General features: G+C 41.9%; 1 long non-coding RNA gene across 6 annotated transcripts in view; it reads right to left on the bottom strand.

The window, feature by feature from the left end:
• LOC139081702 (uncharacterized) overlaps window positions 1–15,600 on the bottom strand; it is a 35,869-nt gene that overhangs the window by 13,708 nt on the left and 6,561 nt on the right. For 2 of the 6 annotated variants that reach the window (XR_011536960.1, XR_011536961.1), the window contains exon 3: window positions 15,372–15,473. This is a non-coding gene — a long non-coding RNA (uncharacterized lncRNA). Of the gene's footprint in view, window positions 1–1,220; window positions 1,257–3,655; window positions 3,782–4,308; window positions 4,361–13,439; window positions 14,254–14,560; window positions 14,925–15,371; window positions 15,474–15,600 lie in introns of those variants that run through there. The other 4 variants (XR_011536959.1, XR_011536958.1, XR_011536956.1 and 1 more) reach the window with 4 other exon arrangements.

Genomic DNA, 15,600 nt, shown 5'->3' with positions numbered 1-15,600 from the left:
AGTGCAGTATAAAGTGTGACATTGTGGAAATCAACTACTAGTTTAAGAGCCACACCTGAAAGTGCTTGACTTTCATTAGAAATGTGGTTGACAACATGCCTTTAAAGTCATCATGAACTCTAAGAGATGACATTGACTCATCGACTTATCTGTCACAATCATCTATAATTTTAGAAACAAGCACAGTATGAATTCTTAAGAACAATAGTCTGAAAGAACTGATATTTGAGAGCCCATCCCATCTTAATTTGCAGATGTTTCAATATACTCCCAGAAAATGGTGAGAAATAAATCTTGGGCTCATTTGCCCAAGAAACTACCCATGGTTACACACTCTCAACAAACCTGTGAGATAAAGGGTCAGAGCTTTGCTAGGATCAGATATTGAGTTTTGTTTTCCCAATCAAGGATCTTGATATGGGTTAGTTGTGTTGGATGGGAAATTCTTCCTTTAATAATATCTTCTTGAGATCAGTTGGGATTTCATACATACATACATACATCATTTCATACCTACAAATCTAGGCTCTGTGGGGAAATTGACTTGTTCACTTTTAGAATGAGGAAGAAGCAGTAGAAATTATCACCCATAAAGCCTCTATCAAATATCCTGTTATCACAGGAACATGTCTAGTCTTCTTTGGAGAGGTGGACTGACCCCAATTTCAGGACACCACAGGAACACATAAATTTGGAACACTGTGTTATAACTTATAAATGCATAGCTAACTCAACAACTGGAAAGAATAACAATAACTGCCCCTTGATTACAAAATATTTCTTCTGTTGAAACATCCTTTGAACTCTTATTACAGGTAAAAGCAATGCCATGATCAAAAAGACCATGAGAATTGTGCCAGATGCTAGATGACAATGTGAGATTGTCAACTCCTTCCACAGTCCTCTCATTTACCTGGTTGCTCAATGAGATGAATCTCCCTATTGGGTCAGGACTGGTGCTGATGGGGCATCCCAGAGCCAGGATGGGAATCCAGGCAGAAAAATAAAACAAATCTAAGAATTACAGGCAGAGGCTGGGAATGGGAAAGCCAATAGGACTCAGAAGCCAAATGATGAGGCACATATCAGGAGTCAAGATTAAGTATATAGGTTAAAAACAAAGCCAGAGATTAGGAACCAGAAAATTCACAGGCACCAGAGGTATTGTCACGATGGCCTTGACACTGAGGTACCTGCTATTTCAGGAGGAAGGCTCTTACCTCAGTTCTGTGGGAGCAATCCAGGATGTGATCCTTCTGGGTTGTGCAGGTGGAAAAAACAGAGGATCCATGTAAACAGGGATGGAGCCAAATGACAGAGGTATAGTGTTTGGAATCATACTGAAAGACACATCATGGCCCCCCATGCAGAGCCTGACAAAGGTCAGAACTTTTAAGCCAGTAATTGGCCACCTATGTCGTATCAGGATTTGGCCAAGAAATAGTCATTAAGGGTCAGGGAAAAGAACGGAAATTGAGAAATTTCACTTTGACACTTTCCCAACTTCCTGTCAGTTCCATTTTCCCAGCTCCTGGCACCCTTCCCTGTGGGTTCTCAAGTCCCGAGCGATTCCATGCTGCCCACCTGTGGTCCAAATCCTCCCTCAGAGCCAGGGCCCTCAGACCTCACCATTCCTCAGTTTCCAAATTACAAAACTATGCTGTTTTTTTTAAATTTGGAAGGCATATCACAGATGCTAAGGGGACAGCAGGTATATCAAGTAACTCTAACTGACGTATAAATGATGACTATGCTTCATGTCCTAAAGGTATTAGAACCTGAAGGGAAGAACTAATTAACACAAAACAACCTCTAGAGCTCTACCCCAGGCACTCCAGATGAATAGGGGTCAAAAAAAACAAAACCTGTGTCTCTTCTAAAAAAATTACTTAAGCATATGACTTGAAGTACAGTTTTTAAAAAAATTGTTGGTTTTCCTTCACAATAAAGAAATAGTTATTAATCAAGATTCTAAGGACTATTTCAAAAGCGATAACTGATTCATCTCCCTTATCTCCTTTTTTAGTCAGATATAGTTCTAGGAATAAACACAGACAGTTTGAATTTTAATGATTTCTCAAAAATGATACTTGCACATGTAAAAAATTCAGACGTTGCTGTTTTCTAGGACAAGAGATAAATTATTACAGAGGCCGCATCGCACAGTGGAAAGAGCATGAGCTCAGTATTGTCTTGCCAAGCCCCTCCCCACTGCCGGTCTCAGTCCCCACACAGAGATAATAGTATATACAAATTTTCAGAGTTCTTGTGAAGATTAAAAATAATTCACGTGAAATATCTAGGATAGAACCTGGCATATCACAGGTGTTCGATGAATGGTAGCAAGTGTTAATTTTAGCTCACTTATCTAAGGAATACCCAATCATCTTTCACTGTAAACACATTTCTGCCTAGACAAAAGGAGAGAGAGTGTAGCAGGAAGAGCATTCAGGTGTAGCAGTAGAAATTCTTGCATACGGTCCAGGACACTGGGCAATAATGCCAGCTTTGTCATCAGTTAGCAGTGTAAATCTTTGCAAGACATTTAACCCTGGGCCTCCGATTCCTCATCTGAAAAATGAGGGATTTGAACTACATAATAACTTTGATCATTTTCAGATGTGGGGGTCTGTGCCACTAACTGACTATTTTCCCAGGCAGAGAGAAGGCTGGCAAAAGGTTGTCTCTGTCTGGGGCCAGCATATCCCTAGATGATCAGATCTTTACCCAACAGACCTCTGTGTTCACCGTTCCACCTACAGTTTCCAACCCGGCCTCCCCTCTTTGGACCTTGCTCAAGAGCACAAATGGACTTGGACTCCTAAGACCAGATGTAAACCTCTCCACTGATGCACATTTGCCCTGAGATTTAGGATAATTTGCTTAAATTTTCTGGTCCTCAGTTTTCTCCTCTGCAGAAGTAGCAAAGTTAATACTCACCTCCTTTAGTTTTTATGAGGATTAGATGAGATAATGTATACAAAAATGACTTACAGGCTGTACAGCCTTGTGCACAGTTAATATAGCAGCTTTGACTATTGGTGGTTTAACACCATTGGGAGCACTCTATGGAAAGCACCCCAAGAACTTGGATTCTAAGTCAGGACAACTGTGGGTCATCTACCTGGGCTCTTTGAACTTTGTGTGCCCAGAAGAATCCAGCAGAATAGCATTGAATTTTGCTGTTACAAGATATTGATTTTGGTTTTCGTAGCCAAGAAAGGAGGTTTGTTTAGACTTTCCCTTACGGACAAGGGGCAGGATCTTGTTTTAATGATCTGGAAAAGTTTCCATCCCATTAGCAATTTCCTATCCACGTGACCTTGGGTTTTCTTATTTCAAGAGGCAATTGCAGAATTTCAGGAGAGCTGCCTATTACCAATTGTAGGAAATCAATCAAGCTCTGGAAAGAACTGCCGATCGGTCCCTACAGAGCCCTACCCTTAAGCTTTGCTGGGCTTACTGTCCACGGAACACCAGGTAGCATGAGGCTGCAAGAAATGTAAGGCAGTCTAAGAAGCAGCTGAGCACACCACTGGGTTCCTCAGAAGTATTCTGAAATGCCCCCTGTTTGCAGGGCTGCACAACACTTTAGAATCTCTTCCAGCATTTTCTCTTCCATACTAAAGTCTAAGGTACAAAAGGTTTTAAGTACCTGAGAATATAGTCCCAAGCGTTGGGTTTTCTGAGCAGTCAGCTATGTGGAAGCTTTAAACAGCATTTGTCTCTCTCCCTGAGTCCATCACATCCACATGTGCAGGTCACATGCCCCTGGACAGAGCTGGGCCCCAAAACAGAAGATTAAACAAGTACTCCCATAGCATAATTTGAGATGTTTCACAATCTCCACTGCCCAAAATATCTTTCCCACCAAACACTACAGTGCCTAGAATTCCCAGCATTAAACTCCCTGCTACTAATCTGCTTCACCCTTCACCCCATCCTCTCTCCCAATGTCTAGAGATACGAATCATATCCATCGTTCCAGGCCTAGCTCAGTATCTGTCTTTCATGAAGCCTTCCATGATCCTCCACTTGGAAGTGATCTCTCATTCCTCTGAACATTTACAATGTTTAATTTGTATCTCTTTTATAATATATATTATTTTATGTTTAAACACGTGTACAATCCCCCATCAGGGATAATCTTGAGAGTCAATCCCTCAGTGAGGTTTTATTTATCTTTGTATCATCATCCCATCCCCAGAGCTGGTCCTTAGTAAAGAACCAATATCTGACCAATGGGTGCCATATGCGTGAAAGGATGGTAAGAGACAGCCTCCCCTGGGCTGAGATTTTGCTACTCACTAGCTCTGTATCCCTCAGCAGTTGCTTCACTTTTCAAGGCTTTATTTTCTTCCTATAAAATAAGGCCATTTGAGAGTTATAAAATGCCAGAGCTTTCCCAACCATCATTACTAATTCACTGGATGATCTTATAGCTCACAATGGTTCAGCAAAGGCCCAACATTACTCGCATTCATTTTTTGAAGTGGTTTGACAATGTATGTACTGCAATGAGATTTTTAAAAAGAAAAAATTATAAAGGGTATAGTAAGATAAGACCAAATGAAAAGTAAACTCACAGAAATAAATTCTCTGCAGTCCTATTTAGTTACAAAGGTGGAGCATGAATTCAGCTTTGAGCTTCCCAGCAACCAAAGCAAAAAGGTATTAAAATAAAAGTATATTGGTTGCTCAAGAAAGTGAAGCTCTTCCTGATATTAAGATCCAAGAGTAATTGATGAAGTAGACTTTGTCCTTAAAACAACCAAATAATGACTACACCAGGGAGCTTAATAGAAATGTTTTCTGCTGCATCCTTTCATACAAGAGTGTTCCAGATATCTATTGCTGTGAAACAACCCCTAAATAGTGGCTTAAAACAATAGCAATCATTTATTATTATCTCACTGGGGATTCACTGGGCTCAGCTAAGCAGTTCTCACTCAGGGTTCCTTACAAAGCTGCAGTCAGACTGTGGCTGGGTCTGGAATCATCTGGAACCTAAGCTGGGGGCTAGAACAGCTGGTTCTCTTCAGATGTCTGTAGGTGGTCTCTCCACGTGACTTTTCAGCATGGTAGCCCTAGAGCAGCCAGAATCCTTACATGGAAGCTCAGGCTGAGAAGAAGAGAGCCAGGCAGGCTGTATCACCTTTCATGAGCTAGCCTCGAAAGTCACACAGCATCACTTCTTCCACATTCTATTTGCCAGAAGCAAGTCACTAAGGCCAGCTCACATTCAAGGGAAGGGTAATTAGTCTCCATATTTTGATGGAGGAGTGTCCAAGCATATGAGAACATGTTTTAAAACCACCATGAATTTCAAGATAGAAATTTGCAATTCAATAAATGCTATTCTTTTGAAGCCAAAGAAGGGATAGTCTGACTTGATCCAGGGATAAAATCCAGGATGTCTAGAGTTGTGTTGCCCTATATGGTAGCCACTGGCATAAGTGGCTATTTAAATTCAAATTAATTATGGGGCCAACCGCGTGGCCAAGTGGTTAAGTTCGCGCACTCCACTTTGGTGGCCCAGGGTTTCGCCGGTTTGGATCCTGGGTGCAGGTATGGCACCACTCATCAGGTCATGCTGAGGCGGCGTCCCACATAGCACAACCAGACGCACTCACAACTAGAATATACAACTGTGTCCTGGGGGGCTTTGGGAAGAAAAGAAAAAAAGAAGATTGGCAACAGTTGTTAGCTCAGGTGCCAATCGCTTAAAAAAAAAAAAATTAATTAAAATTAAATTAAAACTTTTTAATGCCATTTTCAGTCTTAATAGCCACATTTCAAATGGTCAATAGCCACACCTAGCTAATCGCTATCATATCATGCAGCACAATTATAGAATATTTCCATCATTGCAGAAAGTTCTATTGGACAGTGTTGATCTAGAATAATGAAAAAACTGTTTATCCTTTGGCTGTTGATCAGAGAATTGCTCGCCTTCTAATTAAGCTCTTGGTAGGCATTGGGCAGCAGAAATGTCCAAATTTTAACATTTGACAAGAGTGTGAACTACATGAAATTTTTATTGCTAATGAAGGAGAGCCCCATACACCTTAAAAATCTATAGGGCAGGAGACAGTCTTACTTCCTTTAAGGAAAATGGCAGCTCCTAACCAAAACCCAAATAGGTGCCACCCCGCCTCCACATGGGGGTTTTCAGTGGAGGACCTCCCAGCAAGACCAAAGTTTTCCTCAAGATGATTTCCAGAAACTCTCTCTTAAAAACAATTGGTGGATGCCAGGCCGGTGGTGCAGCAGTTAGGTGCGCACGTTCCACTTTGGCGGCCCGGGGTTCACCAGTTCAGATCCCGGGTGAGGACATGGCACCACTTGGCAAGCCATGCTGTGGTAGGCATCCCACATACAAAGTAGAGGAAGATGGGCATGGATGTTAGCTCAAGGCCAGTCTTCCTCAGCAAAAAGAGAAGGATTGGCGGCAGATGTTAGCTCAGGGCTAATCTCCCTAAAAAAAAAAATTAGGGGAAAGAAAGATAAAATGAAAGCTACAGAGTTAATTCCCTCACTCTTTCATTCAACCAGCATTTACTGAGCAGGCATGGATACTATGCTTTGTCCCTGAAACATTTTCAAAATAGATTTTACCAACCTCCCAGGACCCAGAAGCAAACAAAAGTCAATAATGCACCCAAGAAAAATCTACTTTTAAGTAGCATAATTTTCTAGCAAAACCACCAGAGAAAAATGGTTGCAAAATGTACCCCTAAGTAGCTGAAAGAGCTGGCCGGCTATATATAGTCATTAGATATAAGCCAATTAAATTGAAAACACTGTCTGCCAAAAATGATGATTTGGGATTTAGAAAAGTTGAATTCAAGCCACTCTGTTTTCCAGTAGATCAAGAGGCCTTTTCTGGTTAGCAACAACAAAATTATATTACCAGCATAGAGAATAGTTATTTTTATACTTTTCATAATAGGAGTACATGCAGTTAGATCATGCACAAATTGTTTCAAATCATTAAGAAACAAATAAAAAAGAAGGGTTGAAGGAAGCAGAGGCAGAACACAGGCCCATTTTTAAAGACTGAAATTATTATCTGACTCATCAGGAGACCACCCCTGTGAACACTTGCCATGGTCTAAAGCTCAAGTTGAACATAAGCATTAGGCATCAGATCTTGCATCCTAGCTCTGCTGACTGTCTTCTGTTTCACCTCCCCCCATCCCTTCTCCACCCTTCTCCCCACTGCTCCGTGCCCCAGAAGGCTAACCTGTGCAGGCTGCATCAACAAGCTCTCTTGACCTCTCCCTTCTGGAGGAGTTCAGCCAATGGGAGGCACTAGCAGGAGATTAGAGGTGGGAAGATGGAAAGTTAGACTATCTGTTCCCCCAGCTCCCTCCCTGCCGGGCCACCATGGGCCATCTGCATTCTCTAAGAAAGAGTATACAACACTTTTCAGGCAGCCGTCTTCACATAGCCACACTTTTCCAATTCCAGTAACCTCTCACTTACTTTGATTGTTCAGGCCTGTGAGTGGCAATGGCTCCCAGGATGCCACACCAACCTCTGTAGGTTTTCCCCAACCTTGCCTATACCTTTGTAATAGTTCCTTTTCTTAACCTCTCTTCAGTTACTTAGTTTTATGAGAGCTATCTGTTTCCTGACAAGCCGTGACTGATACACTAGACCATTACTAGTTTTTATGCACAAAGACCAAAGCAAGATCAATTACATTTACAAGCAATCTTAAAGGTATTCCCGACAGATTTTTCCAACACATAATGAAGTGACATTATTAATGATGGAATATTACACCTAAATCCCACCTGTTCATCATAGAAAATGTTAGAAAAAATTCGGAACTATAATTTATGGAAGACAACACCAGCACAAGGTTTAAATCAAAAGTCCACCAAAATAATGGCTCTATGATTTAATAGAGCAATACTGTCCTTTAAAAAAGGCAGGAGAAGGAGGCCTTCAACTGGATAAAATTTGTAAAAGGAAATCAATTAGCTCCCCGTTAGAGCAGAACTCGAGCAGTTCTGGTGGTGAGAAGTATTCAGAAGACTCTTTGTAACCAACAGTAGTGCATGAGGAAGCAAAACCAGAATCCAGTCAGTAAAGAGAATGGTTCCCGCAAAGACTGGTGCAACTCTTCTTGAGTTCAGACGCCCTGCAGCTACCCTACCCACCACTGCCTGGTGCAGTGAATGAACAAAATCATCAAAGTCAGGCAGCCTGGCTTTCAAATCTCTCCAAGTCAAAATCATTTATAAAGTGGAGAAAATAGTGTTTCCAGTGTAGGGCAGTTGTGAGGATTAAGCGTAAAAATACATATAAAATACCTAGCACAGCATCTGATGCATTAAAGCTGTTCAACAAATGGAAATTCAAAAATAGAAAACCAACAAAAGGGAACCAAAGATATACCACAAGACCACCCTGAAAATCAGCAAGTTGATCAGGAAAAAAAGGTGGGAAGGCATAGGTTGACAAAGTGCCTTCCCCCGCCACCCAGTCTCTCAGGCATCGTGTGCAGTTTGAGGACCTTCGTCATGGATGAATTCTCAAAGGGACGGCAAGGAATAGTCACCCTAAGGGAATTTTCCCATTCCTTTTCCTGGATTAGCTTCAACTTTTCTTCTCCTTCTACCATTTTATTTTTTGAAGGTAATTAACACTTTTCCCAATGCACCATAGTGATCATTTCTTGCTATTACAAACTACCCCAGAGGCCAGCAGAGTCAAATTGATACTAGACTGAAGCAGGCAACTCATCAGTAACCATGGTGCCCTTTCAGTTGGCCAGAAGTTCCACTAGCACCTTGTTCCAAGTGTCCAGAATGCTGTGACCAACTGGGTCCTCTGCTTGGGTTTTTGAGGCCATCCCACCTGAGTGATGAAACATTATCTTTGCCTGGGTTGGCCAGATCCAGAGCTCAGAAGCAAGATCATTTTCTCACAAAAGGAATATCTTCTTTTATATGTCTTAGATTATGTCAGAGACATGGTACTGACTCTACTTGTGGATGGAATTCATATATTAACAGCAATTTATAAGACAAGGGGGTACTTCAGCAGGACCCTAAGGAAGTGGGACTGAGGACAGGGTCTTTTGACAAGCGAAAGAGGAAGAGAATGCCAAAGACTGAGCCACTGCACAATGTGCTTAGAAGACCAATGAAAGCACATATGAGAGAACCCTAAAGAAAAATCAATTCCGAAATTCTGCTTTATCCCTGGAATTGGTTACAGATTCCTAACCTTGAAATCATGGACCCAGTTTCCCCAGTCTTCCTGATCCCTGGCATTGCTGTTCCATGACCCTCAAGACCAAGATCCCAGTGAACTCAATGAAATGTTCCCTGGTGAGCAAAGCAAATTCCAGTAGAAAGAGATCAACATGTGGTAAACACCCACCACGTGCCAAGCATTGCACAACATGTTTTTACAGATGTTATCTCCGTTAATCCTGATAGTAATCTCATAAAATCCTATTTTACATGAAGTAGTAATCCCTGTTTCACAGGTACAGAAACAAAGACTCTGAGAAGTTAAGTAATTTGCCCAAAGTTAAGTTGCAGAACTACAATTGCATCAACAATTAACAATGTTTCATAGCCCGTTCTCATTCTATTCTGCCCCATGCTCATCAAGAATTTCATCCATTATTCAGCATTGTTACATACAGCTACGAGACCCTATAACACATTATCTTCACTTCATCAGTACCTCGTCGTGTACACAAAGCTGGCAAGAGAGATGGAATGCCCAATAGGCAGTTCTATTTAAAAGGTGGAGGAACAGGGAGCCACATAGCAGTTACCGGTATGGAATTCTAAAATCCAGCCAAGCAAATGTTGCAGGACCTCCTATTCTGGGTACAGGAAATGGTTCTTGAATAGAGCCTGCTTCTACTCCCTGGAACTGGGTGGCTCTGCCCTCTGGAATGTTCCTCCTTTTCAATAAGAAATAGCCTTTATTTGCAGCTGAGTAGTTTTCTCAGCTTGCCTCCTGACTCTTTCTTATTTTGAACTGCCATGCACCATTTAATCTAGACTAGTCCAATTCCCTTATAAACTCTGTGAGTTTTCTATTTACCAGGTTATGTCCATTTCATTAGACAAAAGCTATACCACCAGTTATTTTGAGACAGACCTCCACTTTTGTCAGCATGTCAAGATGCTCTGGAAAAATGCCCTTAAAATTCTTAGAAGGCTTTTGTCTAGCTGAGAGAGTCCAGTAGCCACCATTTCAAATCTTACTGTGGTCTTAACAAAGTCTTAAATCCACACTCTTGATTTGATCTGTGTCTTGAGACCATATCTTACTTTGAGAAACTTTTGCCAGTTGGAGACACTAGAAATGTGAAGTGGTTTTATTTCCTAGCCCAGCATATCCTGGGCTATGCATATTTACTTTAAATTCTGCTTGCACACAGACCAGTTCTTTCCTTAGTTTCTCTCTCTCTTCTCATACCCTACTACATATAACTTTTTATTTAAAAGTCAATTGACACCTTCAGCACTCTAAATGGAAATCTTACTCCAAATCCAAGACTTCACTAAGTACATTTTCTATCTTCCAAGTTCCTGGAAGTGACAGTATTGCCACTTGTCCCACTACTACATAATATGGTTGCCCTTTATCAGCCTCCAGTAGCGGTTTCCTCTCAGGTCTTCAGGCTCCACTAGCACTCTACTTGCTGCCCCTATGGCCTCTGCCAGCCACCCAGTCTCAAAGTCAATGCGACAGAACTTAGGGTTTTGTTACAGCAACATGCCACTTCCAGGTGTCAATTTTTCTATCATTTTTCCATTTCTGCGTGGCAAACCACCACAAAACTTAGTGACCTAATGATTTATTACTTGTCATGATTCTGTAACTCAGCTGGGTCATTCTTCAGCGGGTTATGTCTTGGATCACCGATGCAGCTGCATTCAGCCAGGGGGCCTTTGGGGTCTGGACCCAACTGGCCTCTGCAACCACATGGTATTTAATTCTGGGCTTCCTCACAGCATAATGGTCTCAGGGTTCCAGGAGCACAAGCCTCAATGGACAAGTGCTTATCAAACCTCTGCTTCCATCACATTTGTTTATGTCCTGTTGCCAAAACAAGTCACATGGCTGAACCCAGTGTCAAGGTGGCAGAGGAATATATAAGGATGTGGATGTTGGCAGGTGTCATTCACTGGGGTTGTGACTATAGCCATCTACTACAGAAGTGAAATGTAAGTTTTGTACTTTTCTCTGTATCTTCATTCAAGTATACCTCAAAATCTTGTTCACATAGGTATATTTGGTATATATTTGTTTAATTGAATTGAAGAGGCACAGAGTTTTGGAAATGCAGGAACCAGAAAGTCTCAGACTACTATAACCCTGGAACTCCAAAATACTATAAAACAAAGCGAACCATTAAAAACACTTCTTTCCCACTATCTTTCCACATTCTTGTAAATCAAATATCTTTTCTGGCCGAAGGTGGTCTCTAGGGTATCATGAAGTTCAAATAAATCACTGTAACTCATCAGCCTTGTTTCTGTTATAGTCATAAGCAACCCTAGAAATAAACGGTATATGAATTTGAGAAATTTTCTGATCCTAACTGTTTGAATACCTGAATAATCATACAATGTATACTCCTCAGTATTTGCACAAGAGAAAAAGGATTAAATAGAGTTACTGGCATTTCAAACCTATTATTTGAATTTTGCTAAAATCAGACATGAGAGCTGATTCATCTTCCTCATCTGAGGATATAGGCATGTTTAGTTTTTCACTAAAATAAAGAGAATCATGAATGTGTCTTAATGGCCTCAAAGGTTCTCCTCCCATCAACCATTTTCTCCAGAAGAGGTTGGGGTTTTTCATCGATAGTAGTGGGTAATGATGAACACATTTTGAATCTGTCTCTTGATTAATGACGTCTTGCCTTCAAGGATTGATAGGCCATAAAACTGCTAAAAGATGCATGCATCCCTTTCTACCAATTGTGATTCTACAAAACCAGGTATTTTGTACAATTTTTCCCCATGAAGCAGAATATCTCTTCAAAGTGTGACAAGGGGATTCACTGAGTAGTCAATGTGCATGTGGCAGTTTTCCATTGTTCTGTTTGTTATAAAATTAACCCTCTGCCTAAGTTTCCAGTCCCAGCACTGCAAACGATATTTCTACCCCAAGTCTAGGGGACAAGAGGAAGAGTTCCTGGGACCAGACGGGATCACTAAAGCTCTCCAAGCTAAGGGCAGAGGGGAATGGGTATCCCTATTACTCTCTAATTGAAACACCTACCACCAATTAGCCCTGATAAGCATGTAGAGCCTACTGTGAGGATGATGATAACAGGAGCCAGTGTTTATTGATCTCTCACTGTGCCAAGCATTGTTCAAAGCACTTTACATGGATTAACTCACTTAATCCTCACAGCCCCCCTATGAGGTAGGTGCTTTGATTATCTCCACTTTATAGAGGAGGGCACCGGGTTGTAAAGCAATCTATTCAGGGTTATATAGCTTTAAATAGCAGAGACAGGATTTGAACCCGCCATCAGCTCCATTGCTTCAAAGATAGTGATGTCATGCAAAATTCAAAATTCTTTCCTGCATCCATGACCTTGGGACTGTACCTTTAACAGCAAGTCTTTGATGTTTATCTACTTATGATGCAAGCTGACCCATCTAACTTTCTGATGATTTGCACAAATTGTTAGCAGAAGGGCAACTACAGAAGACTCTGGCCAGTCACATAAGGCCAGTGAACCTCAGCCTAGGTCCGCTTCTCCTGGACTGTCTGGGCATCTACACTCTCCTGGAAATTGAATGGGCTTGCTACCCAGACCACAATCTCTGCAGATAGCTCATGGCCTCCAATCCCGCAGAACTGGAACTCTCGTGTGATGTGCACTCTCCTCAGCCACCACCACTATGTCCCCCACCAACCACAGTCAATCAAAACGTGCTTCCTGAGGACCTACTACGTGCCGGGCCCCATGGTAGGCACAGATGATAGACCCGCCTACTGGGAGCTTTCAGCCCCCACAACCCTGACTCCCAATTTGAGAAACATGATTAATTTGGGGAAATACCAACTTGGAAGTAATTAGGGGGGATGTTTTAGAAAGATTCAAGCTAAACTACCTTTATGGTTCCTTCCGACCTCACCCCCATCCTCTTGATTCCTCTCTAAGGCAACCGTTTATTAGTTTGATTTCAACACACACACTTGTACCTGTAATTACTATATAATGTCTGTTTACCTTTTTAAATGAAAATGAATTTAAATTAACCTTGTTTTGTGAATTTCAAGGCACCCCCTGAGATAAATGAAGACACTCCAGGGTGTCATCAAACCAGTGCTGGGAATCCTTGCTTTAAAAAGTAGAGACGCAAGCTCATTAAACCTTCAAGGAGCCAGAGAGGAGAAATGTATATAGATAGACAGATAGACACAGCACATTAAAGAGAGACTTTGACATGTATATTATTCACCTATATGCACATACACACAAATACATATGACAGGCGGTGCACCAAAATGTGGTTATCTTTAGGTGAACTGTCTGTTATCAACTTCACACCAATGCTGCTCATTATTAAGACCTCTGCACCACAGAGGAGATGCTGGAAACAACATCTCCAGAAGAAAGAAGAGGCCATTATTTTTCAGAGGTGTTCAAGTGCCTAGACAGATGAGAGGTTCAAAACAGCATCCAGGCGAATCTCTTGAGACTCCCCACATTACTGCTGCAGACTGAGATCACTGATGGGAATCTTCCCAGAAGTTCTTGAGCTTTCTAGTGGAGTGGTTTTCAGGCAGGGTCTTTGAAAGCCTCTCACTTCGACGTCACAGGCTAAGATCTGCTGGGACCTTTGCTAACCCAGCCTATCCAACAGGTATGTAAACCTCTAATTCCTTGCATTGCTTCCCTTCAGACTTGGAAAACACAGAATGGCTTCTCTTTGGATACCAACTACTATAAATAAGTAACAGGTAATCATTTTTTTCTTTTTTGTGTATATATTTTTTATATATATTTGTTTTGTGTATATATATTTTAGTGTTTTTACACTAGACATATTATTTGTATAATAAAGCAATAAATACTTTAAAATGCTTTAAATATATAAAGCATTAAAGGTTTTGATAGAGATGCTACAGAAGCTCTGAAAAGAGATACAAAATATGAATTGTAAGGGCGTAGGGAAGGCTTCCTGGAGAGAGGGGCGTGTTCCAAACTGCATCTTGCGGGAGGTGAGGCGTTGCTGCAGGCTAAAGGTAAGAACGGGAAAGGTAAAGGGAAGAGCATGTGCAAAGCCACGTGAGAGAGCTCTGCTTCCTTGACGACCCACCCACACATTGTTTGGTGTGACGGGGACATACATTGTTGCACAGGAATAAGGTAAGATGAGGCTAAAGAGAAAAGCAAGAGGCCTCATCCAGGAGGGCTTCCTGTGTCAGTGTATTAAATGTTGGGGATTATTTTCCTGAAGGCAATAAGGAGCAACTGAAGAGCTGGAAAAGTAATATCTGTGTTCTATGAAAGTCACTGCAGTTGCACAGAGGGGATATGTGTAGAGGCTGGAATAGTGGAAGCCAGTCCAGAGAGCCATGGAGGTGATGGGTCCTAGGGAGATTCCTGAAGACAGTATCTGGGCCGGAAGAACGTCTGCTGGAGGGTGGGGGGATGTGACAGGGGGTGGTCAACGGCTCCTTCCTCTTTCCCTCGAACTGCAGGGAAGCTGGAGGCACTTAAATTGGAGGATGATAAATCAGGTACTTTCTGCCGGGCCTGGAATGCACTTCAAAGGTGGGGAGAGGGGAAAGTGATATTTCAAGAATTCCTCCAGAAAGGAAATCTGGGAACCAAGCCCTTCCTTGCAACAAAAACAGGAAAGTGACAGTGTATACCTAGGTGTATTTTTCTTGGACATCTTCCTAGCCTGTAGATAAAGCAATAGATTATTCCAATCAGGGATTGCTGGGTGTTTCTAATTGACCTCATGCTTTTACTCAGGCCAGTTAAGGCTCTTTGAGACCTCTCCCTGTGCTGATTGGCTCCTCTGCCCACAGCCCCGCTTAGCCAAAGCGTCTTAGCTCCCAAGAGGAGACACTTGGGGATGTCCAAGGCACCAAAGGCGATCAGGCCATATTTTAGGTGCTACTGCTGACCGTAAAGCAGAAGGGAAAACAGAGCTGCAGGACAAACTGGTCTTACAACAGGGCTTCTCAGGCTTAGGTGTGCAAAGGAACCCCTGGGGATCCCACAGGCCTGGGGCAGGGCCTCAGATTCTGCATTTCTCACAAGCTCCCAGGTGATGCCAATGCTGCTCAACTGTGGATCACATTTTGAGAAGCACTGGTCTAGCGGTCGGAGGTTGGGAAAGTACCTGGAGGGAATCTGATATTGACAATTCCTGAGCTCCATTGATTCATTGCATTTGTTGCATCTGCACTGGAAAATGGACCTGTGTGCGCTATAGTTTTGGAGACTGGAAGACATAAAGGAGAAAGAGACAAGAAATAAGACAGTTTAGAACCCTCAAAGGTATAGTATTGCAAGCAGCATATTGAAGATAAGAAAATAAAGTAAGCAAACAGGGCATCTGTATTAGTTTT

Source organism: Equus przewalskii, unplaced genomic scaffold (assembly GCF_037783145.1).
Source record: "Equus przewalskii isolate Varuska unplaced genomic scaffold, EquPr2 ChrUn-6, whole genome shotgun sequence".
In the NCBI taxonomy this organism is placed as follows: Eukaryota; Metazoa; Chordata; class Mammalia; order Perissodactyla; family Equidae; genus Equus; species Equus przewalskii.
The sequence above is the reverse complement of the archived record's forward strand: the minus strand, read 5'-3'. Positions and strand labels throughout refer to the sequence as shown.